The sequence below is a fragment of the Molothrus ater genome, chromosome 9 (assembly GCF_012460135.2).
Source record: "Molothrus ater isolate BHLD 08-10-18 breed brown headed cowbird chromosome 9, BPBGC_Mater_1.1, whole genome shotgun sequence".
NCBI lineage: Eukaryota > Metazoa > Chordata > Aves > Passeriformes > Icteridae > Molothrus > Molothrus ater.
Window position 1 is genome coordinate 2,589,351 of NC_050486.2, and position 26,102 is coordinate 2,615,452.

The 26,102-nt window shown below is 48.2% G+C and overlaps 1 long non-coding RNA gene across 1 annotated transcript in view; it reads right to left on the reverse strand.

Moving 5' to 3' along the window:
- LOC118689578 (uncharacterized) overlaps positions 1-26,102 on the reverse strand; it is a 103,650-nt gene that overhangs the window by 22,579 nt on the left and 54,969 nt on the right. Inside the window, exons 2-5 of the long non-coding RNA XR_004980644.1 lie at positions 18,193-18,863; positions 17,791-17,971; positions 17,236-17,357; positions 7,122-7,252 (exon numbers count right to left, since the gene is read on the reverse strand). This is a non-coding gene — a long non-coding RNA (uncharacterized LOC118689578). The remainder of the gene's footprint in view (positions 1-7,121; positions 7,253-17,235; positions 17,358-17,790; positions 17,972-18,192; positions 18,864-26,102) is intronic.

The window sequence follows — 26,102 nt, forward strand, 5'->3', positions numbered from 1 at the left end:
CATGTAAGTCAGGAAAGATCAACAAAACTGACAAGACCAAAATATTGATGAAACTGTTCCAGACCTGACCAATATTGACCAAAATATTGGCCAAACTGTTCCAGTTACACATCCAGACCAGCTGCCTGCCCACTGACCCTCTGCCTGGGCAAGCTGTCTCCCACCTCACAGCACACCAAAGCTCCCATCCAAGAAAAATCTCACCTCACATAATCAGTTTTAATTAAATTTACAGCAAGTATCTTCAGCTAAGCTGATAATTGGTTAATGACCCCCATTAAAACGAGATGCAGGCAGCACAACTGGCCAATATCCCCATTTTCATGGAAGGGCTCTTCCACCAAGCCTTCTCCCAACAGAAAGTTGGGATGACATCAGGAAGTGACAACTTTAATGGATGAGGGACCAATAAAAATAAAGGCAGCCACACAGAACACACAGAAGTGCAGCTAACATTTCATTTCTAAGCAGGATGGGTTTTTTTTTTCAGAGAGCTCCATTAATTTCTCCAAGGTCCATGGGCCTCACTGTCTCCCATCTGTCTAGCAGGGAATGAATATAGTGCCCTGCCTTAAACACTTGGAGACCTCAAGTCCCCTCTTTGCTCTCTGCTCAACCCACTGGCTAAGTCACTAACCCTCTGCAATATGGACACATTAATACTCAGCACTATGAAAGGAGTTCAAGGCTGATTCATAATTCACCTGGTCCAAAAAGACACTGGGTTTCTTAAGCCTGGGGCCATAACTTTAAAATGTAGATGCTGTCAGGAAAAGAAAAAAAAAGAAAAAAAATAAACAAAAATCAGAGCAGTAAAAGGCTGTGAAATTTGCACAGAGCAAAATTATTCCCCTTTCGCAAGGCTCATTTGAGAAGTTACTGTAAATAGTTCCTGCAATTCACACACAAAACAACATTTCCAGAACATTAATGAACCATTTTTTAAAGCCCCCCTTAAAGTTATTCCTGGCAGAAAAGGGGAAAAGATGCAAGCTGTGGAGTCTGTGACTGCATAAGGGAAGAAGCTGTCGGATCCCATCTGTCGAAGAGGAGGATAAACGACCGCACACATCTCTCCCCTGAGTTAGCTCTAGCCTCAGCCTGAGGAGGGGGAACCTGCTCAGCCACAGCTCTCACCAAGGGAGGCAGGGATGGCAGCAAGTTGGAGTTTAATCCACACGGGTCTTCTTCTCCCACAGTGCCTCCACCCACACTTTGGGAGACAACAGGTTCTGCAAAATGAACCCGTGGGGAGGAAAGCGAGTGCTCTGCGTGCCAGCAGGGATGGCAGGGAAGTTATCCACTATGAGATGATGAGAGACACCCTCCTGGTGGAGTCAGAGCCTCCCTGTGACATCCCTCCCATGCAGGAGAAGGGTCCACATCCTCCTGGGCAGAGAAGTGTCCTTCAAGGCTCTCAGAGGAGCCACGGAGCAGTGCAGACAAGGACGGCACGGGTCAATGCTCCAGCAGATTCCAGCAGTGCTGCTCAAGACTGGCATTTGATATATTGGGATTAAGAGCCTGCAAATTGCAGCATTCCTCCACGGCTGCCTGGCTGGGAAAGAGCTGAGGTCAAGGCCAGGAGATACCTAAAGGTCAAAGTGCTGCCAAGAAAAATAGTCAAACAAAGGCCAGCATTTCTCCAGTCAATTGCCCAGGCTTATAAAGACAGCATTAAACTTAGAGTAAGGAATTTAGGATTAATTTTAGGCCTTCTCCTTATTTTAAGAGGCTTTTCTCAGCACCAATACCATTTCATTTCAGTATCCAGCTAAAACCAGCCAACACTAACTTGAACTTCTGGGGCGCTGAGAACTAGGGGGTCCACAGATCTTTTTTTTTTTTTTTTTCCCACTTGGAAGTGTTTTCTGGTTTGTGGGTGTGTTGACTTTTTGGTGGGAATTTTTGTGGGTCTTTTTGTTGTGGTTTTTTTTTGGGGGGGGAGGATTGTTGTTTTTTTGGTTGGTTGGTTGTTTTTTTTGTCTGTTTGTTTTTTGCGTATAACGGACATTTGACATATCTGTGAGGAGTTCTGGTGGGTTTTTTGTGTAACTGGCCTGCAGCCACTCTTCTGCCCTCAGTGCAACAACAAAGCAGGACTCTTATCTTCAAGCAAGGGGCAAGGGGTGGACAAAACCTTCATCTCCTTTTCCACATGGCTGTAGTCAGCTGGAGGTGAAACCCTGGCAAGAAGAGCAGCCACAACTCACCACTTCTGTTACCACCACCTCAGCCTAGTCTGAGGTGCCATCCCAGCAACACAGGATTGGTTTAGCAGCTCCTGGAATCCCTAGGAGCTTCCAACACCCAGGAGATATTTTCTGAAGAGATTTGCCCACTACAATCCTGCTCCTCATGAGCCACCACCTGAGTTTATTTATCTGGCAGCATTCCTTACACTGCCTTATCTACACACAAATTTCTATTCTATTTCTATTGAAACAGCTCTCAGTCAAAATCCTGCTTTGGGAATCAGGCAGTTTCTCTCACAAAGATCTCTTGTGTCAAAGCTGTGACTTCCCAAATATTCAAGTCAGAGGATATCCCTACAGGGTGACAGCAGGCCACCAGAGGTCCCAAGTCGTGGCTTTGCTGGAACACAGACGACCGAACTTTTTCCTCCTCCCTGGGCTTTTGCAGTAAGGAGAAGCAGAGCACCTTCTTCCTGATCTTCTGGTCGTCCAACACAGATTTCTGAAAATCCTTTTGCATACCACAGACAGGATTTCACAAGGAACACAAACAGAATGTGACTCTTCTCCAGAAAATGGAAGACTTTGGGCTCTACTGGACTTAAAAGGAAATACTGTCCCCTGTATTGCATTACCAAACAAACCCATTAATGGTTTCCCAATGGCCAGTCTACAGCCAGTTCAGCCTAGTGCCAGCTCAGATGACAGCATGGAAGACCATCTGCAACTCTGTGAACTCAGCAATTAGCCCCTGAGCCCGGGGAAGAGTTTGTCAAGATCCCATCACAGGCGAACAATAACAGAGAAACACGGCTTTGAGGGGGAGACAATTTATCAAGCTGACCACAGATGTCTCCTTCGTTTTTTCTTTAATAAATCCAGCCTAGCTCTTGGCTGTGCTCAGTATCTTGTCATTGCTTTCGTCTCCTTTCAGGAATGCCTCCCACCTGCAGTCTTCAGGCCCTTTGCAACCCTGAAGCCATTTATTTTCTCCAACATTTCTCCATAAAGAAATCCAGATTTTATGCCTATGGAGAGGAGGGAAACTGAGGCACAGCAAAGGGAGCTCTCAGGCCCTAGGCTGGGGAAGGGGACAGGAATACCTGCTCATTTGGCACGGGCTGATTTGTACTGGCCATTTCCTCATCCGCACAAGGAGCATTAGGAGGCTTTCGCTCCCTCCCGTGAATGAGCTGTTTAGGAATTACTCGGATGCTCTTTGCCATCAGATTTTAATCACCAGGAGTGCCTTCCTTGTGGGACTCCATGGGGCTGTTCAGGCAGCCAGCCAAGCTCCTGAGAGCCAGGCTGCATCTAAATACATGCACTGGTTATTTTTAATAATGGTGGGCAGACACCAGCTTGGCTCCCACCTCATCTCCACCTCCTATCTCCAGCACAGCGTTTCTGCCTCCATCTCCACATCCCCATGGTCCTTGCAGGAGTGCAACAGGGATCTCCAGGCTCAAATCCCTTCTCCAGCCCTTGGAGACCCTCCTGGGAAGGGCCACACGTAGGTGGCCCTTTGAGGTCCGGGGGGAAGGCTCTGCTCAGGCTGCCAGCTTTGGGAGCACCAGGTATCAGCGCCGCGAGGCTGCCGGCAGACACGGTTGCCTGGGCTAATTTCACGCCCATCCTCTTCCCTCTCTGCGAAATTCCAGGCAGGCCTTCCACTTTGGCTGACATTCAAAACTGTCACCTCTCTGCAGACATTAACTTGGAGGCCTCTGTCATCCCTCACATTAAAATGCTATCACGGGGAGTCAGCAGAGCTCGGCTCAGCCAGCTAAGGGGCTGGCTCCGGCCACGCCGCGGGGACAGCCGCTTCACGCTTGACATCCGTGGTCAATTTGACAGTGATGGACATGCTACTTAGGAGTCATTTGCTGATCTCGTTTCCCCAGGTGGGAGGTCGTGCCACGGAGCTGCTTTCCCTGGGGAGGAGGAGTGGTGATGCTCTCCAGCCTCTCCAGGAGCAGACACACACAGATGGGCTGCTGCCCTGGCTGCTCACACCCTGCAGAGCCCGCTGTGAACCCCAAATGCAGCTGCCCCTTGTGCCACACACAGAGGTGGCTTTGCTCACAGACAAGCATCCTGCCTCCCAAAAAAGTCGTGTATGTTTGTGTGGACATCCTCCACGTCCTTGCTGAAGCCTGTGCTCCTGGGATAGCCCTTCCTGGCCAGGACAGGGAAGTCTCAGTCTTGTCAACAGCTGCTTGCACTTTCTGAACCACACATGCTGTCAAAGGCATGAGAGATGCTGTCAAGCCAAGACACACCTTTGCTCATAGATGGGGCCTGGTCATCATACCTTGACCTTCCTCACAGCAAGGGGAGGCAGAGGTGTGATGCTCATTAAGCTCTAAATCACTGTTTAATGAGTACATCACCATCCTCCTTGTTCCAGGTCAGTCTCTGTCTGGAGGTGCCCACCCTGCTCCTCTGAGCAGAACACAATCACAATCACAGCCTCAGGGGAGCAGTGCTTCAAAAAGGCATGGGATTTTTAAACCTTCACCTTCCCCTAGCATCACCACTGGTGCACCCAGCCCTGGGATGGGTCATCATGAGATATTGTTGACTTCAGAGCATTTGGTCCTTTGGCATCATTTTCACACAGACAGGGCAGCAGACTCAGCAGACACTTAAGCCAAGCTCAGCCACACTCCCCTTTTGCCTGAAAAACCCAGCACCTGATGCCCAAGCACATTCCTGCCATAACTCTGTTCCCAGCAACTCAGTCTCCAGTACCTCTGCAGGCATCTCTACCAACAAAGCCCACCTGCAGCTCAGGGAGTGCCAGCTCTAAACCAGCTTGGCCCTTCTGGTGCAAAAATTCCAATTAAACTCTGCTGGGTTAAACTAAGCTAAAATACACAGGGAACTAGGTAAAGGTGAATTAGGTGAATTGAAAATACAAGTTGCCATGCAGGCATGAAGCCACCAGAGCTGTGGTTTCCTGCATCTTTATACCACAGGCAAAGCACTTTTTTTTTTTTTTTTTTTTTTTTAATGTACAGAGAAATTTACAGCCTAATCACTTAAAAATCCCCCCCACTTCTTATTGCCCCAGCACAGGGTCATTGGTAACACATTCAAATCCCAGGGCTGCAAAAGATAATTAGGGCAGGGGAACTCGGCCAGCTACTACTGGGAACCACTTCCCAGCCTTTCCCAGTTTTGGGAAGGCTGAGTTGAGCCCCATCCTAAACACCCTGTAAAACAGATGTCTTATGCAGCATGCCCAGAAGGCCTTCCCCAAAACGAGACACTTTTGGATCAGACAAAGGGAGCAAATTCCAGCATCCTCCGGCCCTTGTGGCGAACATGGCTCCTTTGAGAGCGAAGCTTGGAGAGCGCCCGTGCCCACAGCTGTGGCTGCCTGGCTCTGGGACAGTGGCACACTATTTCTGTCACCAATGCCACCTGTCTCTGATGAAGGAGACTGAGGAGATTCATTCCCCCCTGAGATGCCCACAGAGTTGATCCAAGCCCTCAAAGACTTTCTTTCTCTCTCGAAGGTGACCAAGCACCAAGGGCACAGCAGCAGCATCCTTACCCAGGGTGGTTTGGTCTCTTCCCTGGCCTCCTGTCAGCAGAGCTGGGAGGGAAGGGACCCACTGACAGACAAGTCACAGACCTGACACCTTCCCAAGCAAAGCCACAGGCCCTGACACTGCTACTGCTCCGTGGCTCTGGGACAGCCTGGCTCTGCTCTACCACCCCCATCCCCATGCCCAGCCAAGGCAGGACAGGACCACACTCTCCTCCCAGTTACTTTTCAGTCCTTTTATGGCGAAGATCACTTTATAGCAGGGTCTGGTAGAGTACTCAGCTTTCCCTTCCAGACTCCAGCAGAAAGAACTTGACCTGTGTCCTCGGACCCTCTTAGTCATCGGGCTGAGCTGCCTCTCCCCTCCTCCCACCACCCTCCTCTTTTATGGAGTAGCAGCAGCAGCAGAGCATGGGGTGAGAAGTCAAGGGAAGGACAACTTGACTGATGGAGCTCAGGTTGTGGGGTCAGCGCAAGGCGTCGTGATCTGGGCTCAGACAGAGCCATTTCCTCTGTGATTTTATCCGCTGTGATTTTTATCTTTCGTCTGTTCACACGTCATGCCACCTGGACATAATACAGAGCAAGCTGAGTGCTCAGCTCCACACTTAACCCCTTCCCTGCTCCCCAGGAAAGCAGGAGGCCTCAGGCACGGCTCAATTCTGTGCCTGTGGCTTTGCCTGGCAACAAGGGGCTTTTCTTTACGGTCCCTTTTTATTGCCTGGAACATCTGTAAGTGGCAGGTTTATCCTTCTCTGCTGACCCCATGAACCACATTATGATTTACCCACAAATTTCACATTCTCGACAGCATTCATGAGATGAGATTTTTGGTATTTTGTTTCAGGAGACACATGCTGGTTTGGGTTCCCACTCTAAGCCATGTGAGCACAGCCCTGGTAGGTCGCAGCACGGGTTCCTCAAGTGATAGTACAGACATGAAAGGCAGGCAGAAACAATTTCCTCTTACTGCACCAAAGATATTCAGCCTTAGCAGCTGCTTACACGGGGCTGGAGTAATGAAGAGCAGCCCTCTGCTCCAAAGAGCCCAAACCAAACCCGTGGGTGGAATTAGGTGGTGTCTGACATGAGCACAGGTGTCCAGGCCAAGCTACACCGAGTTAGACCAAGAGCAAAGAACATTTTGAAGGTCTACAGGAAATTGGCAATAATCCCCGACCAAAGTCTCAGCTGTTGAACATGTCAGATCTAAAACTCTTCAAAAGGCAGATGAAAACCATCACCCCCATTCTGGTGAAGGACCAGCACGAAGAAGGAAGCAGAAGAAAGGAATATTAAATCCATGACCTGTCCCAGAGCTGTAGCATATGATACCTCACTAACCATTTCATCACCAGATACCAGCTCACCTCCTCAGGGTGGGCAGGAGTCCAAGCACCTTCATGTGACATCCCCTGACCTTCCTTTCAGGTCCATGGAGCACCAAATCCCCTGGTCCAAACAGGATGCAGCTCAGCAGCAGTCACACGGGACAGCCAGCCTGTAAAGAAACAGTGGAGGAGCCTGCAGGAAGCGTGGTGACCCCACAGCACACAAACCACCCTTCTCCTCCAGACAGAGCTCACCTTCCCAGCCTTTCCTGGCTCCTCCAAAGAGCACAGGGCTGGCTCCTGCATCTGTCCAATTCCACTGCCATAAATTACCACCGGATGGGACAAAAGTAGAAACTGCTTTGAGTGAGGGATATTTTAAGGCTCTTATGGTTTTGGGGTTTTTTTTTGTTGTGGTTTGGTGGGGTTTTTTTCCCAAGTTTCCTTATTTGTTTCCTTTCTTGCTCCTGATATGATAACAGGAGAGATAGATAAACAACAGGGAGTTCCCATCTAGAAAGTCTGGGGGAAAATACAAAGTGCAGCCAGCCACAAAAGCTGTACAGGCCTTGAGGTTATTTTTATTTTAATTTCTGGCTTCTTAAAACCAGTGACCTCACTTTTTGAATTAGGCAAAAATATGTGAATAAAACAACACATCCTCAAATAAAACCCTGCTGGCCTTTATGTGTGGTTGCCAACTAAACAATCTGTGGGTGGCAAGGTGCAATATTTTTAATGACACTTTCACACCAATTTAAAGCATCTTAGAAGGAGCTCTAACCAGTTACAGTTCTGGTTCCTCCTTTCAGGAGGACTGTGGTAGAGGGCAGGGATGACTTGGTTTTTCAGTAAGCTGTATGTACAATGAACACATTACTTTTGAAAGGTTATGTAATTCCCACATAGGAAGTCAAGTCCTTTTTGACATTAAGAGACTCCTTAATTTGAGACAGTCCCTATATCAAAGCCAGGTAGATAAAGTGGGAAGGGTCTGCCCAGCCCTCATACACTCCCAAAGCATCTGCTCTTGCCCACTGTCAAGAGGATTTTGTTATATCAGAAATGATCCATCCAGTTTTGCAGCTTTGATTTTTTTCTTACAAGCACACAGAGCCAGGCACACAACTGACTTCAAGAGAAATGGGCCCACCTGGCTGCAGCTCACTGCTCACCCCGTGGAGCATCAGCTCTGTGAGACAGGGAATTGGTGCCCTGTGTCTCCACTCCACACAGCACAGGGGGATACTCAGCCTTGAGAGCTCCCACCAGGTTTGCATGTGTGCAGGAGTGTGGAATTCATCTTTGGAATAATTAGTGGTAGAAGCTTTACCTCACACCAAAACTTCACACAAGCCCCAGTTTGGCACAAAATGAAAGCAACTCTTTGCCCCTGGTGCAGGAAGCTGAATGCAGAAAGAGGTTTGGTGTTGTTACACCTACTTCAACGCTGTCCTCAGGCAATTCCCCTTGGCATCTCCCCTCTCCTTTAACAGTTTGCATCAATCACCCACTCTCTGGCTGTGCCCTTGTAGCACATCCCCAGAGACAGAAAGACTCCTGCCACTCTGCTCTAGAGAGGACACAGACAACTGATGTCACTTGTGGGTGTTCAAACAACAGGCATTCAGAATGTCCATCCCCAGACCTCTTCTCTGCACACACACACACACACACAAAATCACCCTGAAGAAATCCCAGACCACAAGAACAGTTACAGCCTCTCCCTCTGGACTGGTATCACAGCCACTCCCCCTCCCACCACTTCTTCTAAAATGACCTTTCTGGATTTTTAAGAACTCTGTGTTTCCAAGACATCCACAGAAACCAAACCCAGCTTTTTGTGGGAAGAATCACGCCGTGCCTCCAGGCTGGAGGCAGCAAATGCTGCTGTGCCTGCCTGTGGACAACAACCCTGCAGGGAACAGGCAGCAAAGCCAACCCCAGACCATCTCTCTTCTCAGCAAGCTGCCAAGGGAGCCCTCCAGCCACATAAATTTTGGGGTGCCCTTGCTCTGTGGTCAGCCCCAGTGAAAGGCATCTTATCGCCGGCCGTTTCCCCATGCGGCACGAATTCATGTCCCTATCATTAAAGAGACACATGGTTTATTTACTCATTACCATATCCAGCTGTTGGCTTTCCTTTCCCCCCATATTTCAGGGTAAGTAGTGATTTGACATAAATAATACCCCATTCAGCTATGGCCTGAAAGATATTGTAAATATTAAAAAAGAAAAAAGTCTTTGGCTACAATAGCACTTTCCAAGTGCTCAGTCCAAATCCTACTTAGTATGGGAATGGGGGGAGGTTGGGAAAGAGAAAACCCAACACCATTACCTAAATAGCCCCATTAAAAATGAGCCCAGAGTGAGTTACAGCTTTATTAAACAGATGACATTACATCAGGAATGATGAATCATAATGTTTCTTTTCAGGATTGCAATGCTGTACGACCTCTTCAGCTGTAATTGTTTGCCTCCTATTCCCAGGCACCACCAGGTGTGGTGGCCCCTGTCCCCATCACAGCAATGCCAGTGCTGGGGACCTGTGAGCATCTCATCCTTAAAGGCTCACAAACTGTCACAGGGAAAGGGGCAGAGTGGGACAATCTCTTCAGGAAGTCTGAAGGGATCTTGGTTTTTATTCCCAGCCTTAGATGGGCAGGGATGCCTTCCCAGGAAAGCACAGGGTGTTTCTCAACGTTTGCAGGCAGGAGGGGGTTTGATTCTCAGACTGACCCTCTTGCCTTGGTCTCTCCTGTGCCAGGGCTGGGGAGGGGGAAGCAACAAGAGGCATCTGTGCTGGGACACGAGGTTTCAGGGCTGTGCCTCTGTGCTGCTTCCAGCTGGGGCAGGGTCTCACAGAGGCTGGTGCAGGGCTGTGTGCAGCATCTGTGCTGAACACAGAGATGTTTTCCTTGGGGCTGGGCAGGGCTCACACAGAACTGAGGCATTTCTGCTTTTGATGGTGAGGAGGCTGGGGGTGCATGGGAGGCTGGGAGGAGGCACAGCCAGGACAAGTGACCCCAAGTGACCAAAGGGATGTTCCAGACCATGTGACATCATGCTCAGCGTATAACGTGGGAGGAAGGTGGTTTTAGTCTCTGTTTTTACTTCTCATTATCCTGCTCTGATTTTGTTAGCAACAAATCCAATGAATATCTCTAATTCAAGTCTGTTTTGCCCATGATGGTATTTGGTGAGTGACCTTTCCCAGACCTTAACTCATGAACCCTTTGTTATTTTTTCTCTCCCCAATCCAGTTGCAGAGGGGAGTGAGAGGGAGGCTTTGGTGGGTGTCTGGCACCCACCCAGGGTCAGCCCACCAAGGCTTTTAATACCCAATTAATTTTTCCAATTCCCTTCCAAGCTGAGGGCTGCACTGGGGCACATAGTAGGGATTGCAGGAGCAGTAGAAATATAGGAAATTGCACAGTGCAAGATGACTGGGACCACTCAGGGTACAGCAAAAGGCTGTAGGAGAAAGGACTACAGACTGCAGCTGGTACAGCACTGCTCTGCTGGTTCCCCCACCAGAACAGCAGATCCCCACCCCCAAAACACCACACATCGAGCTGGCTGCTCACTGCCACTGTCCTTTGCACTGCTCTTCATCAGCTCCTTCAATCCATCCATCCATCCATCCATCCATCCATCCATCCATCCATCCATCCATCCATCCCTTGTGTAAATAATAGTTGTTGAACTATTAGTATAATTAGTAATTTTGTTTTGGTTTTAATTATAATTTGAGTTATTTTTATAATTGTAAAAATTGGTTTTGGAGATGTGCAAGGAAGAAAAACTTATTTTATTATTCAACAACTATTTCCTAATTACAATACACTATAAGTGTTTCTTGCCCTATCAGCTTTAGCCACACCATGCTGTAAATGCCTTAAAGCCAATCATCTAAAATGTGTTTAAATCCACATTGTCCCCAAGGCAGGTCACACACATGGATCAGAGAGAAGAGCCTCTCTGAAGATGGGACCATCCTTGCAGGATTGGTGGAGGCACACATTAGGAAAAAACCCAGGGTTCCCAGCGAGCACCAGCACGGCCCAAAAGCACCATGTGAAACATTTTCCTCATTTTGCTCCTCTCATCCTTCTCCCAAGGTGAGGGATGCTGGACTCCAGGCAGCTCTCCAAAATGCAGTTTATTCCATCCAAGGTATTACAGCAGGACAGGGTGGTGGGTGACAGAGCTGTGCCCACAGCTGTCAGCTCCAGCTGCAGGCAGCCCTGCAGACCCTTAGTTTAGGTTACATTGCATTATAGACTTTTCTTTGCTGAGCATCTTAATGCAGCAGAACCAATCTATACCTTAACTTTTATCTATAGCCTATCATAACTGCTATAATTACCATATTCATGTTATTGTTCTCCAATCACTAAAAGTTAGTACATTACAGTTTAAGCTAGAAGTTGTTTTTCAGTTTTCTTGCAGTGGAAAATTCTGTGACCTTTTTTCTACGTGCAACTTTGCTGCCTTGTTTGCCTGTGCTGTCTTTCTGCTTGGTAAAAACATCTTCTTGTTTGGGGTGGGTTTATCCTTTGCTCTAAGTCATAAAAACCCCTTCTAAATAACAGACCCTTTGCCTCCTTGGTTATCCAGTAAGACTGGCTCAGCAATTCTTTTCTTCTATATCAAAACTTGCTTCCATCTCTATTCCTTCTTCAGATTCTACATTCAAAAATCTTTCTGCTAAGCAGACATATCTGTGAGACTTTCTTGTCAAACTTTCATCCTTCCCAACACCAAGGTTTGCCTGCCACCTATAAATAACCAGGAGAGCACGACACCCCAGCTCCCAGATAAAGCCGCAGCCCCGCGCAAGCCAAGGGTTTCTATTTTTACATCTCTGGTGAGAACCACGTGGCAGCTTTCGACAACACACACACAAGGGGGAGACAAAAAAATAGAAGGGAAAAAAAAAAAAAAAAAGCCCCAGCACTCAGATCTCCACTCCCCCTGCACCTTCTGCTCAGGCAGACCTCAGACAAGCGCCCGGCAGCCCCATCTGCTCGTCACCTGCTGGCATTTGGGTAGCAGCTACGTCAAACGCCCGGCGCGCGTTCTCACATGTAGGAGTTTGCTGTCTGAGTGATGAGGCTGTCTGTGCTCCCATTGTGCTTTGCCATCCAGGAGGTTTTTTGGGAGCTTTTGCAGAATGCTGCGTGCTAGTAGCTCTTATGTAAGTTATCGACCTCCTTGTCCCCGTTTTACAGACTGGGGAGCTGAGAGAAAGCAGAGATACCTGTGGCTTCCTGCACCCCCAACCCTCTAGCCCTCTGCCCCCCAGAAACTCCCTCCTTTTTCCTCTGGATTAATCCTCTGTCCACTCATTTTCACAACTATAGCTGAATCTAAAAGGAAAAATTAAAAAAAAATAAAACCAACATCCAAAAATAAAAACTTGCCAAGGGTAGTTGAGCTCTGGCTTTAGCCCATGGAAAGGTCCAGGTCTCTTTGCAACCCTGATCAGACTGCAGGAGGCCAGGAACCAGGACTCCTCACCTGCCTTGGCACCAGCAGGAGCCTTTCAGTGTGCCCCAAACAGACACTTTCACCTCTTTCCTTGGGTCTTGGTTTGACCTCTCACCCCCACCACAGATTATCAAGTCCTAAAAAAAGGTAGAGGTGCAGTCCTAGAAAAGAGCCACTAACATGATAAGGGATCAGGCAGTCAAGCTCTCAGCTGTGATTCCTACCCCCTAGGTGAGCAGCAGCATTTACAGGAATCTATGACTGCACGTAACAACAAAAAGAAAAATAAACCCAGCATCTGTGAAGTTGGTAAGTGGACAACTTAAGTTCAGCTTTCACGCATTAAAATCAACAATGGCAATAATTTCTCTTTCCACTGTAATTGTTGTAACAGCATTGACACTAATCTTAGAGGAAAAAAAAATATCCACCCCAGATTTCACTCCAGTCTGGAAGTGAGTCAGCTCTCAAACCTCAGTGAGAAAGAAAGGCTCTTGCTAGGAAGGATGTGGGAAAATAGAGGGTTAGATTCACCAGGCTCCTCTTGGGTCATGCTAAAATTACTACGATTTAAGTTAATGAATAGATTTCCTTTTGTTCCAGCCCAGCTTCATTCTGCAGTGTTACAGCCCTTATCCCAAGCTGGAAGCAAGAGCTATTCAGATAAAACAAAGCCCAGCTTCCCTTTAGCATTACCACCAAGACTTCTTCATAATAATATTTATAAAATAGCTGTTGAGATGGGAGGGGATAGTAAAACCATGTTGGTAAAAAGCACTCAGGTTATAAAACACCAGGCATTAAATCCACCCTGCAGCACAAATTCCCTTCCCACCCACGTGTTTGCTTGTTTCAAAGCATCTCCCAAGGCAGAGCTGCATCCTGCTTATTCCTTGGGATCTCTGGCTCATCCAGGCTGTGGGGTGAGCAAAGGGGTCCCTGTAGCTCTGCTGCTGCATCTCCACACATCTCAGTGCTCTGAGCTCCAGACCTGCTTGGCACTAATGACAGGGGCCATTCGGGTCAGGGCACATCCATTTGGATTGTCCCCAGCTCTCAGCAGAGCAGGCAGGGTCAGCCAGGCACTGCCCCGAGCTCCCCAGGGCACAGAGGTCACAGCAGAACCACAGGCCACCAGGGCAATGGGCCTTGCTCCTTGGCAGGCTGGGTTTGGCACCCTCTGTGCTTCTTCCAGGAAGCAAGAAAGCATTTTTGTGCTGCTTTTGGCAAGAGGAGTTCTCCAAGGACAATCTCACGTGCAGCACATCCCAGCAGACTGCAGCAGCAGGGGAAACTGCTCAGCCTGGAAAGCACATCTGCCCTCTGATGCCTCCCAGTCCTTGCCCTCCATCCCCAGCTCCACCAAAAGGCAGCTCCACCCTGCATTCCCAGCAGGGTCACTGGGAGGCATCAGCCTCCTGGGAGGTGTCAGCAGCCAGGACAAGAAGCTGGTAAGGTGAAGACTTCCCCCAAAAGGTTAATTTGCTGGAAGTGAGCATCAGTGCAGTCACCAGGACAGTGAGAGGGAATAAAAAGCACACAGCCAGCCCCTCTGGACCAGCACACAGACATGAGGTGAAAGCAGAGACTGAGAGGTCAGGCTGCAGATCTGCCCATCCAGAGAGGCAGGAGCACAGCAGCACCTCTACCAGGAGAGTCTTCCAGGCATTTCTCAAGGTCTGCAAGAATCCCAAACCAAGAAGTATCATCTCACTGCAGAAACATTTTTTTCCAGCATAATCTCAGCTCTGGAGCAGCAAAGAGTCACAGACCTGGGCTGCAAGCACCAGCAAGCCAAGGGCTGGGAGGGAAGGCTACACCTACAGCCTGCACTAATATTCCTTGGCCTTTTCCAGCATCTGAAAGGTAAGGAGGGAGTGGGAAAGGGGATTTGAGAGAACAGAAAGAAGCACTGTATTTATCCAGGCTGACACTTCACAGAGCACCAGCCAGAGCATCTCAGCTCTAACCCCTGCGCCCGCCAAGCGCTGACACTAATAGGACAATAGCTGAGCAATTAAAAGGAGGAGAGACAAGGAGATATCAAGTCAAAAAGGCTCATGGACAAGAGACAGAAAGCCCTAATTTCTGCTTGTTTGCTGTGGTGAGTGGAATACTGTCAGGCACATACCATTCTCAGGAAAAACTACATTTCTGTCACCACCAATTAATGCCTCTTTCTTAGGAGACTGGAATCCTCCTGCCTTTTTGCTGTACCAGGTTTTTTCATGAACCTCATAGAAAGGGTGTCAGAATTTGGAGTGCATAGCATGCCTCTGTGCAGAGAAGTGTCTGAGACAAGCCACTGGTCCTGTGCTAACTCTCAATTAAAGACTCTTCACAAATAGTGGGAAACAGTAATTTACAACCCTTTTGCTAGGGATAGAGGCATGGGGAGAGCCATCAGGAGGCAAACAGCATTTCCCTGAGGTCTTATTTACACCCTTCCCCAGCAGAGCTAACAAGCAGGCCAGTGTGGAAGTGGTTGTACTGGTTTGGGGGCCCCAGCTACAACCACTTCAAAATCCCTGTGCAGGAGATTATTCACCCCTAGCTCTGAAAGTCCTGGGCAGCCTGGCTGGTGAGAGGGCCCTGGGGGAGCAGGGCTGCAGGTTTGGGCAGGTGTCTCTTCCAACACATCATTTATGTAGGAAAAAACAATAGGAAAAAGCAAGCAGCAAGGAAGAGCTCCCTGCAGCCAGGCACAACTTACACCCAGCCCAGAGCCTCTGAACCCCTGTCCTGACAAACACCTCTGAGGTCTCACAGAAAAATCACAGCTAAAAGCCACTGGGAGGGCTGAGGACAAGGTCAGGAAGGAAACTCAAGGGCAGGGAGGGGAGGCAGCCAGTGAGCACAGACAGACTGAAGAGATGGACATCAAACCTGGTGTATGGCAGCAGCTGAGAGGAAGAAAAGCAGGACTGGAGGCTGTGTGTCCAATCACTGCTTTCACTAGATTAAAAGAAATGTAAATTCCCTGTGTACCAGTCTGCCTTGGAGATATCAAGAATAACAGGAGGCAATTAGGAGTTACAGAGTCACAACAGTGGCAGCAACAGGCAAATGTCTTTGGGAAAAGAGCAGGTTTGGGTGAGAGGCACAAACCCCCCTCTTTGAAAGATGCATGGGGAGGGGTGTCTGCTCCAGCTGCCAGTTTCCTTCCCTGCCAGTTTAATGCTTCCTATCAAGCAGTGGCTGTACCAATTTAATCTGGGTTAATAGAATCACTGGCACGCTCAAGGGAGACATTGCTGGGAAGCAGCACAGGCAATGTGACCTGTGGGCCTTTCAAAGCCATGGACACACGTGGCTCCAGAGCCAGATGTGTGCTTTGCAGCTGGATCCTTAACAAACCTGGGAAATACCTTCCAGTGAGCCAGTGGAAGTGGACACAGCCCGTGATGGAGCAACACCACATGGACAGCCCATGGGGACAGCCCTACTTCCACCCCAGCCAGGAAGTTTAAATGGAGCAGAAACCCAAGACTTAGACAAGAATAGCCAAAGCAAGAGAAAGGAAATGCCAGGAAATATGGGAGACCTGGAAAAAAAAAGTGCTGGGGATGAAAACCCTCAGCAAGCTGCAAAGAGGGGGTGAAGGAAATCTGAGAAATAAGAGATACAGAGAAGGAGATGGAGTTATGTGGAGGCAACTGGGTTATAGGCAGTCTTACATCAGTTTATGAAAATATCCCATTAATCTTCATAGCGCAATCTTAATTGCAAAATCTTTCATCAGCCTTGTTATTTGTGCACCTGTCACTGGAGACACTCGGAGTTGTTTTGTCGTCATTTCTCACACTAATTAGAGGGGCTTGGGGTGGTTTGAGGGGTGGGGTGGGCAGGGGGGGGAGGCTGTTGTTTTTTAATTGTCCTCGAGCATGGCTCAGCTTTATGGTAACGCTGCCAATTAAGGTCCTGCCCTGTGCAGGGCTTGTAGGGCTGCTAGGCACGTTACACAGGACTAGAGGGGTTGTTTTAATTAAATACCCCCAGACTAGTAGGGAAATATTTAGAGCAATTTAACAATCTGCTGCAGAGTTGTTAAACCTCCAATATATCTGCTTAATGTTCATTTGGGTATTTAGTAATCTCCCTACCTTATCTAATCCTGTTTAAATTTAAAGAGATGCATCTAAGCTGGTGAAGTAGCAAGCGCTTATTAACAGCCTCTGGTTATTAAAACATATTTGAGATGTCATCACCAGTGAGCAGTCCCAGCAGCAGGCAGGGGACATGGAGCCTGCAGATGTATTTCTTTCTTAACTGGGGCTGCCCAGGGACAAGACCCAGTGGTTTCCTCACAAGCTCTGCTGTCACCACACCAGTACCTTTAGTTCCCAGCCTGCTTCCCCTGCCTGTGCAAGAGAAGGTGGTGGCCTTCCAGGGTAATTAGAGCTACTGGTTGTTTATTTCTAAGGCTATTTTCCAGGTCTGCAGCTACTCAGGCTGGGGCATTTTTAAAGAAATGGATGTTTTGTTTTCTCCGTTGAATTACAATTATCTTTTCTTCTGCTCAGTGGGGTCCACAGAAAATCATTTGCTTGAGCATAGTCTACAATACCAGAAAAACTATTTTGCCAAGTTTTAGCCCAGCTGTGCTTACATAATCTGCATGTTTCTGGTCTGGCTGCCCTGTGTTTGGTAGTCTCCTTACCTCAATTGGATGCACCTGTCCTTTCCCATCTCTGCTCTCTTCCTCCAGTTCCTGCGCTCTTCTTCGGAGTGGTGCCACCCAAAACTCTGATTAGGGCAGGTCTCAAATGCTGCCACCACAGACTAGAAGAGGTTGTTATAGAACACACAGCTCTCAACTTAGACAACTTACACAAAGGAGAGTCAAGCCAACAATTTAAGTTCCTGTGCAAAATGCCCTCCAGGCAAAACAAACAATTTTCAGGATATGAACAGTAAGTCACTCTTCAGTCCCATGAAAACGAACAGCCCAGACTATTTCACAAGCACTAACCCACCCAATTTTAAAGCACCTTCAATTGCTGAGGCTGGAAGTAACAGCTGTGTAAAGAGAGGGGGAAACTCCACCAGACAATTTGAAACAAGAAAACACATCTGGGAGAAATCTCCCTGCCCAACAAGACAGGCAGTTCTGAGGAGCTAAGGCCATGATGCCTTGAAGGTTTAATGTCAGCATCCTCATGTGAGAGAGGCTCCCCATACATCTCGTTCAAGCAAGAGTATCTCAGCTTCTTACCTTAAAGGCTGATTTTCATCATAAGGCTGGTGCTCTGCTTTTGGCCACTGTGTTTTGAGACAGAAATGGACCATTTGGAGAGAGTAAGCCCAGAGCTGACACATCTGTCACATGCATTGCAGAGGAGCACAGACATCCCAGTTGGTCCTCACTGATCTGAGAGCAGCTTTCAAACAGCCTCCTGGAAATGTGAAGGAAAATGTTTCCTCAGCCATAGCCACCACAGAACATAAACAAAAATTGAGGCAAGGAAGAAAAGTAAACAAAAAAAACCCAACACATTTTATAGGCTTGTTACAATTACTCTTGTTAGAAGTCCTGGAAGAGGTTGAGCAACCTGTATCCCCAAGGGTCTTTACAGACAGATTAGTGCAGCAATGACAGAGGCAGAGATGATCTTACCTTGAGGCAGGGAGAGACACTCACACAACCTTGGCAAGGTCCTTCTGACGCTTGTGAAGCACCAGCGACACCGAGCTCTGCCCCACTGCAAGGGTCTGGTTGTGGCAGCACTCAGGGGAGTCTGGACACCAGCATCAAGCTGAAACAGAGACAGAGACTCCACAGAGTCCAGCAGAAGCAGCGTGCTGGCCTGCTAGGCCTGTTGGTCTCACATGAACAAAGCAAACCCCTCTCATACCCCCAACCCAGAACCCTCAAACTGCAGCCCTCCCTCAAAGCCCCCACACCAGACTGGGATGACAGATGACCAGAGGGGACCAAACAGAGCAGATAATTTTATTTGTTTTTCCCTTTGTTCCTCGTCTCTCAGATGCTGGTGTCATTTAGGATTTTTTGTGGAGGAGACACTTCAGCACAGTGACGGATCCTGTCTGGTCCCATCAGCAGCACGGCGGCGCGTGCCCAGGGTAACGCGAGAGGACTGCCATTCCTGCAGGGAAGGATGCTCAGCAGGAGGTGTCAGCCCGGGAAACACAACCACGGCTTCTCTCCCATCAGTTTGGAAACTTTCAGGATGGGGGGGGAAGGCTGAGTCTGAAGAGGTGTGCCAAGGACTTGCACTGAAGGCCTCGGAGCAGACTTCACACCCAGGCATCATCATCATCTCATGCCTGTCAAGGGAAAAGGAATAAGTGTACTTCAAGTGGCTGTTTCCTACAGGATGTGCCCTGTGGGGTAAGGACTGGAACTTCTGAGCCCTCCTCCCACTAGCTGACACTTCCCACTGCACTCCCTCATCACCTCTGTGTGCAGAGCTGCAGTCACAAATCATGGGGCTACTTAGATGCTTGGAAAAGAAATAAAATAAAAGGATGTATGTGTTTACAATGCTATTTCCTTAATTCTCAATAAAGGATCCTATTTGCTTCCTCCTCCATAAGTCACCTCTGGCTGAGCAGTGTGGGAGCAGGATGGAAGGGATGGTGTGAGTTAACACTCCAGTGCCCTCTAGCCAGCACAGCTTTGGCTGTAGCAGGAGGTCTCCACATCCTTTGTTCCATCAGAGGACTTCAGATTCTCCTGGTGCAGTCTGGCCGTGCTGCTCTGCCTGCCAGGCACACAGGGATCTGAGATGCAGAAAGGCTGAGCTATTCACCAGCTGAGGAGCACCAGCTCTCCAGACACCCAGCCAGCAAATCACCAAACCATCATTGGGTGTTCCCCACCCTGAAGATCTCAGCTAGAGCTCCAGGTTTTTTATATTTTATACAGCAGATGAGGGAAACTGCCTGCAAAAAAATCATCCCTGCAAAAAAAGCATCCATCAGAACCCAGGACCTTCCTCTGGCTGTCCTGGAGGGCTTGAGCCCCTGGCTGGGGGCTCAGAGACCTCGGCACAGAGTCAAAAACACCTGTGCCTTTGATTTTAGCCCATGGAGAAAATTACCAACTTTATGTGAAGATTTACAAGCCATGAGAGTTTGAGTAGAATGATAGTTAGTTTGTCACAGGGTGAAAAAGCAAAATTTTGGGGTTTTTAGAATGGGAGTTCAGATGCCAAGATGGAGGGATTTGGGCATGTTCTGTCCTTCCTCTTTCTTCTTCTTGCCCGCCATCTTCTGGGTGATGGTGACACTTTTGGATTGGTTTAGAGCAGAAACACTCTGTCTAACATAGGTGGTAGGTTCTGGAAAATTATTGTAAATAAAGTACATGTCGTTTTTAGTATAAAAAGATAACACCACCCCAAGGGTGGTCATTGTGCCACAACCTGACCTGCTGGACAGACCTCAGCAGATCAGAAAGAGAATGTTAGAGATAACAGAGAATAAACAACCTTGAAAACCACAGCCAAAGAATCCTGACTCCTTCAATCTCAGGGCTGGGAAAAAGAGACTTTCTAACACCTCGGGGTCATCTTGACCACAGAGACTCGGACATCTTAGTGGGAAAGTGTCAGAACTCAGTTCATCCTTCCAGGAGTCCAGAGTTGCCGAGGACCCCGTTGGGGGGCTCGGAGACCCTGGCATGCTGCCCAGAACACCTGGGGATTTGATCTTGACCCTTGGAGCAAGTTACCAACTTTGTATGAGGACATGAAACTCACAGAGGTTTCAATAGTGTAATAACAAAATTATCACAGGGTGAAAATGTAGATTTTAGGATTTTTGGTATGGGGGTTATGGGGACAAGATGGAGGAACTTGGGCGTGTCTAGCCTTTCTCCTTCTTCTTCTTCTTGGGATTTGTTTAGAGTAGAAGTGCACTGTTGGGATTTTGTTGGCACTTTGGGATTGGTCTAGAGTAGAAGTGCACTGTCTACCATAGGTGATAGGTATTGGGAATTAAGTGTAAATATGATATATGTAGTTTGTAGTATAAAAGGACAACACCGCCTCAGGAGCTGGTCAGAGTGCCTGTGGCTGCCCTGCTGAGCAGATCTCGGCTGGGCAGGAAGAAAATTTTATAGATAAGAATTAATAAACAACCTCAAGACCGAACAGTGAAGAGTCCAGACTCGTTCTTCAGTTGCGCGGGCCGAAGCAGAGACACCCTGCACATCTCAGGGCAGCAATTATCAACAGCAACCCGAGAGTAAAGGAAGCTGATCCTGGGCTCTTTCCCTGTGCAACAGAGCAGGAAACACCAATATTGAGCACACTTGTATCACAATGCCACGTTCAGGCTCATCTGTGCAGCTGAGATGTAGCCAGGCCTTGTCTTTTGCCAGCAGGAGATGCCACGGCACGGCTCTTCAGCATGTGGGAAGTGCTTGGAGGAGCTGCTGGTGAGCAGCAGGCTCAGAGGGATGAACCAGCAGAGGCATGCACAGAGCAAGTGATAATTTCTGTGCTGTGCAATTACAGCTGGGAAGGAGTAAACCTCTGGTGCACAAACCTGCCAACAGTTTACTGCCGACGAGGAAACAAAACCGACAGTTGACACTGGAACAGCTACTGATACCCTGTAATCATCTTAAAAATAGACTCTTTGCAAACCTGCTTGTTAGTAGTGAGAACATATGCTCTTTTTAAGAGTGGGGGGGGGGGGGAGAAACCTTTCAGCATCTCCAAAGCTGCATTTGCATTAGGCAGAGCACGTGTTTGGTGAAGCTGAGGCTGGAAGCTTCCCAGAACGTGGTCCAGTACTGCTGGGTGACCAAGGCACATTGGGATCCTGCATTGCTACAGCACGTTTTGCAGTATGAAGAACTCTTAGCCCTCTGAGCCCAGCAGCCAGTGCTTGCACAGCTATTGCAGGAAGTCAGTTTATTCCATCTTACTGCACATATCTGCTCCCCAGGCTCCTGGTGCACAACTTTTACTCAGGGTGAGTCCTCCCTACAGCTCCTTTTAACCACAGCCCCTGACCAGGGTGAACATCATCTCTGAGCCAAGGCCTCTGGAGTCTTGTTCCAGCCTGGAGCATTGTCCATCCCACAGAGCTGGATGGCAGCACAACCCTGGCCCACAGAAAGTGCCATGAGGGAGGTCTTCCCAGGAAAGATAGCACTGCTCAGGACTAATCCAGGGTCCATCAAAATAGAGACTGGAGCCAGGATTTGATCTATTCTAGGCTGGTTTTTTTCCTTGATTGATTTTGTTGAATCTCTTAGAGCATGCACCCAGGAAGGCAGGCCTGGTTTGCTTCCTAACACTCTCAGCACAAAATTCACTCACCCACAAGTTTCTGTCCCCTCTGTGCTCAGCACAGCAGCACTACAGGAGACAGAGGGACACGTTCCCTCAATAAGTGGATTTCATTTTGGTATGAGCCATTTAGAGATTATATCCACTTCAATTTGGGCAGGGATCCAAGGTTAACCTCCCTGCTCTTGTTAACAGAGCTTTGCTCTCAAAAAGCCCATCAGCTCAGTTTTACATCTTACTTGGGAAAGTCAGTGCAATGTTACACTGGGCACTGAGTGATGCCTCAGGTTTGAGCTTTTATATTTTTCAGATTCTGTGCTGCTTTAGTGTGTGGGTCTGGGCTTCATATGAGGGGATGGTGAGCTCTGTGCACAGAGCAGGGAGACAAAACAATTCCTGCTCTAGCTGGGCACCAAGGACAAATGATCCAAATCTCAGCCCAAGAGCACAAACAATGTGGAATGAAGAGAGAAAAACAAGCAGGATGGGACTGCATGGGCTGGAGCTGTAATTGGACAATTAACTCCAATGTGCAAATGGAGCAGAACTTATAAAAGTGAGAGACCCCATGACCAGTCAGTCCATTTTGTGACCATTTTGGTTCATCTGGGGTGCAGCCCTGGCTGGGCTCTTGTGCTGCCCAAGGTGGATCCATTGAGGCCTTTAACAAATCCCTGCTTTATTCTTTATCTCTGTCCAGTCTCTGTTCCAGCTCAGCCTGCACAAGGCATCATGAGAGGCCAGGAAAGGCAGATCTTGGGGAGCTCTGTGACTGCTGGAGCTGAGAGCAGCTTCCCAGGATTCCTGGGCACACATCCCTGGTCTCCTCTGTCTGCCATCCATAACTACAGACATTGCAGGCTGTTACTGTACAGCCCTGAGGTCACCTTACAAACTTTCCTGTGTCTCCACATGGCCAGGAAGGAAAATCTTTGCCAAACAGGTCCAACACACAGCATGAAGGTGGCACCCACCATCCAGGATCACAGCAGCTCACACAGACACTTGATTCTTTAAAATTCACATTTATTCCAACCACAGTTTCCCAGTTCCTGGAAATCACATCCATTTCTAGGGGGATTCTGCTCCCTCAGGGTCAGGTCAGGTCAGCCAATCTACACTTTCCTGCCTTACAATCCCCTTGGGAATACTGCAGGATGTGCCTGCACACAATAGGAGCAACTGCAGAGTCCATCCTGAAGACCACCCTATCACAAAAACTATTTCAGACTCAGAAGGCACAAGAGTCCACCTGCAAGTTATGGAAAGCTGCTCTTCAATAGTCTGGCTTCTCCAGACATCTTGCAACACCAAAAAGCAGAATAGGAGCATGCTCTGGGTAACAAGAAGCAGTCTTGGCTGCCAGAACTGCCACCCTGGAGGGGATCTGGCAGCCACCTTGGCATGGGGAGACTCTTTGTTGGAACCCTGCATGCTGAGAATTTTAGAGTTTCTGTGTTAAAAGGCACAGACCCCCAAGAGAACACCACATTTTGACCTGAGGCTGTGGAGAAGGCTTCCAAAATTGAATGATAGAACTGAGATTATAGGTGTGTAGTTTGACTAGAAGTGTGCAATATCACAGGGTGGGAAACTTAGAGTTGAAGGTTTTAGAATATAGTAATATATATAAATCAAGATGGAGGTTTTAGAGCCATGGCTGGTCCTTCTTCTCACCTTTTTCTTTATGGGTTTGGGTGGTATTGGATAAAATATCTTCTTCTCCATTGGTATTGGGTGGTATTTGGGTGTAATTGGATAAAAAAGTCTGCATTGTGGGGCACAGGTGGTTGGTTATTGGGTCAAAAGTAAAAATAATTTAGTTGTCATTTCTTAATTAGATAGTTTTTCTTAGAAGACCTTGTAGGGGTAGATACAGAACCATTTTACAGCTTGTTAGTGAAATACTGCAGAACTCATGGCCTGAAAGCCTGTGATACAGATATCCCCTGTTCATCTCCAGCCCCTTCACCCTAGGCGAGGCTCCTAACAGCTCCCACCAGTCAATACCTCCAGCATGAATTATTAATCCCTGTGTCATCCAGCCTGGGAAGCTGACACATCCACACCAGCAGCAGGGAGAAAGCTTTTAGCAACACTCCCTTGTCAGCAAGCCCAGGGTGAGCTCTTCCTGGCGGCCCTGTGCCGAGCTGCTGGGAGCAGCAGGAGGGACCCAGGAGATGCTCCTGTTCCATCCCCAGCATGGAGCTGCTCCTGTTCCATCTCCAGCATGGAGCTGCTGGGAGCAGCAGGAGGGACCCATGAGCTGCTCCTGTTCCATCCCCAGCATGGAGCTGCTGGGAGGAGCAACAGGAGGGACCCAGGAGCTGCTCCTATTCCATCCCCAGCATGGAGCTGCTGGGAGGAGCAACAGGAGGGACCCAGGAGCTGCTCCTATTCCATCCCCAGCATGGAGCTGCTCCTGTTCCATCTCCAGCATGGAGCTGCTAGGAGGAGCAGCAGGAGGGACCCATGAGCTGCTCCTGTTCCATCCCCAGCACGGAGCTGCTCCTATTCCATCTCCAGCATGGAGCTGCTCCTGTTCCATCTCCAGCACGGAGCTGCTGGGAGGAGCAGCAGGAGGGACCCCTGGAGCTGCTCCTATTCCATCCCCAGCACAGTGCTGCTCCAGTTTCATCCCCAGCACAGAGCTGTTCCTGTCCATCTCCAGCATGGAGCTGCTCCTGTTCCATCTCCAGCACGGAGCTGCTCCTATTCCATCTCCAGCACAGAGCTGCTGGGAGGAGCAGCAGGAGGGACCTGTGGAGCTGCTCCTGTTTCATCCCCAGCATGGAGCTCCCAGCTCCAGCCCCGTGAGCTCAGCACATCCACCTGTCACGCGAGCCACTCGCTTGGAAAATTATTCTGCTGGAGCATCACCGAGGACACCTTGCCAGTGAAATATCAGACAACATCAGGCGGTGTTTACCTGCTCCAGTGCGGATACTACACATTTATTATTTACACTTTGCAGCGTGTTTTTGGAGTTGTGTCAATAAGACTGAGGGTTATCAAGTGATCTGTTTGCAGTCACTCAAAAGCTGCTGTGATTCCCAGGGAATTTCAGGACAGGGATTGCCTTTTTGCATTGGCCTAATCCACAGAACAAGATGTCACCATGATATTTTCTGAAAAATCCCTTTGCCAGGATTTTTTCTCCTGGGAAGCTGAGAAGCCTCAGAAAAGAATGAAAACAATAATTATCTGATTGCTTGGAATGTGGTCTGGAGATCGTTTACCAACAGGTGCATCTTTGACTGGTTCCATGTGAATTGTTTTTATTAATGACCAATCACAGCCAGCTGTGTCAGACTCTGAGGAGTCAGTGAGGAGCTTTCATTATCGTTCTTGTTTAGCCTTTTGATGCATTCTTTCTCTTTCTTTAGTATAGTTTTAGTATAGTGACGCTGGCTGGGGGTTATTTGCAAACCACGAACGAGACGGGGCTGCTGGGAACGTGCCTTGAGCTGTTTGATTTTCCAGCATCAGTCTCCTTCCATGGTTATGACAATGGGAAGATGCCACCAGCTCACATCCCAGGCAGCAGACCAAGAACTCAATGTTACATCTTACTTTAAAAGGTTTTTGGCCAATCACACAAAGCAAAAGCACATTGACAGTAGTTCTATCCAACCACTATAAGCACAGGTACCTTTGGTTAAAACAATGCTTGCTTATTTTGAATACAATACCTGCTTGTAAGCCTTAAAACAACACAGAGAGCTTCATTATTAAGCTTTAACCTTCCTAATATCTTGCTAGATAAACTTTCTGTAGCTTAGAGAGCTCCTCTAGACAAACGTTAATACACAGATCATTGTTCTATTTGCCCTTGCTTATTTACAGTTTAAATATTTTGTTTGCTGACCTATCTCATGGCAGCTGCTTAGTTCTACTCACAGTTCTGCTGTCTCTGAGGTCTGCATCTTGCAGCTTTCCCAAAACCCTCTGATTATGTGGATTCCCACAGTATAACATTCTTTTAATAGAATATAAGATCATAAAATAATAAATCAGCTTTCTGAGAACATGGAGTCAAATTCTCATCTCTCACCTCATCCCGGGGACCCTCACAACACCACAGCAAGTGGTTGAGGGTGTGGGAGATGTTGGGATTTGTGGGACCTCAAACTGAATTTGTGTCCCTTGCTTTGCCTGCTTCCTGCACAAGGGTTCTTCAATGGGAACCAGTCCCAGGGGGAAAAAAGGCTCCTGAAATGATGTAACAACAAAGTGTAGATGAAGAGATGATTGGGTTGAT